We start from the raw sequence: 3,036 nt of genomic DNA, 5'->3' as shown, positions 1-3,036 counted from the left end.
ATACCGAACATAATTTAAGGTCTACAGAGATTTCTAAACATAAGCATCAGGTCTGTTTTACTACTTTAGATGTATAGGCATTGATCCAATCATGATGTGACTGCCCTGGAGCTCATGAACAGTTGGTAATGCATTCAAAGGAGTAGTGACAGATCCTACCCTGTGCTACTAAAACCACAGGATTCAGTGCCAAGCATGGAGAGTACAGTGTTTGTGCCGTTCACTGGCAAACATCTAGAGTATATTCTGAAATGAGTGCCTGAAGTAAAACAGTGGGGAAAAATGAATGTTTACAACCCTTTTGACATTTTTATATTCAAGGTAGTAAGAGATAAAAATGACTCAAATAGAAGGTTTAATGTAAAAATGAAGAGGGTAGGTATTAGGGAAATGTCTGTAATTGACATTTCTGTCTCACAGGCATGAGGATCTGAGTTTGAATTGCTGGCACACAGCTGTAACTGTAGCACTGGCCATTGGGGAGGAAATAGGTGGATCCATGGAGTTCGCTGGCCAGATAGCTTAGCCAAACTGGTATCCAACAGGCCAGAAAAAGACCCTGTCTCCAAAACTACAGTGCAGACAGACTTAGGAAGTCACCCAATATTAAATCCACATGCATGCAAATACACACACACACACACACACACACACACACACACACACACACACACACACACAGGCACTGAGAGGATTTCAGAGGGTGGATGTTAATGCTAAAGCAATAGTGGAGGCCAAGGATGTAGATAGTTGTCTAGGCTTGGAGGAGGCTATTTAAGAATTGGAGAACAATTCATTAGGCAGGAAAGTAATGTTTTAATTTATTCTTGAATTACAGTAAAGAAAGAGAAAAAAACACAGGTGAATTTTGAAATGTTGGTAATGCACTCCACATGGATCAGAAAAGTCTGTGTCTGGATAATTAGTTATCCCAACAACAACAAAATAAAGAAAAAGTTTGCTCTTTCTCTTCCTCTCTTCCTCTCTCTCTCTCTTTCTCTCTTCCTCTCTTTCCACTCTGTCTCTCTGTCTCTGTCTCTATCTCTTCCCCCTCTCTCTACCTCTCTCTCTCCCTCTCTCTTTCCTCTCTTTGTCTTTCCTCTCTCTCTCCCCCTCTCTCTCTCTCTCTGTCTTTCCTCTCTCTCTCCCTCTCCCTCCCTCCCTGTCTCTCCTCTATCTGTCTCGTCCTCTATCTGTCTTCTCTCTCTCTCTCCTCTCACTCTCTCTCCTCTCCTCCATCTCTCTCTCTCTCTCCTCTCTCTCTCTCTCCTCTCTCCTCTCTCTCTCTCTCTCCTCTCTCTCTCTCTCTCTCTCTCTCACACACACACACACACACACACACACACACACCACCCCAAGAGCTCAATCAGGGCTGAGAACTCAATAATCATTTATCCTCAGCATTTGAGGAGTTATGGACTTCTGTATTGACTGCCACCAACTGCAAAACAAGAAGCTTCTCTGGCTAAAGAAGTCACTCATAACATCACCCCCAAAAATGGGGAGAAAGAATGTCAGGGCTGGAGGGTGGGGAGGAGTCCTGCAAAACACTGTCTGTAGCAGAATAATGCAATCCTGAGCATGGTGCAGCTATGGCTACCTGCACAAGATAGAACTGCACTGAAAGTATGACCCAAATAGTAGGAAAAGGTCTAGTAAGGAAGAAATGGGCATTCTGGGATGGGGACAACCGAAGGCAACTGGGGGTGAACCTGTTCATAGCATTGTATACATGTATGAAACTGCCAAAATTTAATATGTTTATCCAAAACAAAAGAATCCATAAAATTTTAGAAAACAGTGCAGAAGTATGTCTTTATGGACTTTGGTGTACATAAAACAGCACTAATAATGGAAAAGCATTTAAAAATCTGCCTCGTCAATGATCTTGTGAACCCACAGACACTAAAGGAGCACGCACAGGGCCTGCCCGGGTCTGCACTAAATCCTCTGTGCATACATTATGGCTTCCAGCTTAGTGTTTTTATGGGATTCCTGAGGGTGGAAATGAGTGGGTCTCAGATTCTTGTGTCTTTTCTGGGTCTCTTTTATTTCTGTTGGATTGTCCTGACCAACTTCAGTATAATAGTTTTTGTTTTATCTTATTATATTTTTATATTTTAATATTATCTCTTAAAGGGAGTGGATCTAAGTGAGAGACGAGGTGAGGATAACCCGGGAGGAGGAAATGGAAAGTAATACTGTAATCAGGATATATTTTTTGAGAAAGGAACCTATTTTCAGTAAAAAGGGGGGAAACATTGAAAAGAAATAAAACATCTGCCTTGTAAAATTAAAAAATTTGCATGACACAAAGAAATTCTAATCACCAAGTATACATCCCTACTACATGTTACTGATAAGGGATTTCCCCATAAGATATATAAAGACATTGGTTGATTGGTGTGGGATTCTTTTGAGAGAGAGAGAGAGAGAGAGAGAGAGAGAGAGAGAGAGAGAGAGAAAAGAAGAAGAAGAAGAAGAAGAAGAAGAAGAAAAGAAAAGAGAGAGAGGAGAGAGAGAGAAGAGAAGAGAAGAGGAGAAGAGAGAGAGAGAGAAGAGGAGAGAGGGGGGGGGAGAGAGAAAGCCCTAGAACAGTAGTTCTCAGCCTTCCTGTCACTGCTACCTTTTAATACAACTCATGTTGTAGTGACCCCAACCATAACCTTCACAACTGTAATTTTGTTACTGTTATGACTAGTAATGGAAATATCTAATATGCATGATATCTGAATGTGACCGCCTCCCCCCACCCCTGCAAGAAGGTCTTGGCACACAGGTTAAGAACCACCGTCCTAGAGGCATATTTTGACCAACAATAAAAACTTAAAGCTAGGAGATCTCATCTTATTAGGAAGCAAAGAAATGGAAACTGAAGGTGAAATGAGATACCAGGTTTTTATAGCCATGGAGCAGTCATGTATTTGAGCATCTGGACACATGAAGTTTCACTTTGTGTGTTTTCACACACTGTGGTGGGGACCTAGATGAGAACTGGCTCTTGGGAAATAAAGTAGCCATCCTCTAACAAATTTT

This window comes from Acomys russatus, chromosome 19 (genome assembly GCF_903995435.1).
Source record: "Acomys russatus chromosome 19, mAcoRus1.1, whole genome shotgun sequence".
Lineage (NCBI taxonomy): Eukaryota > Metazoa > Chordata > Mammalia > Rodentia > Muridae > Acomys > Acomys russatus.
This window is presented reverse-complemented; position numbering follows the sequence as displayed.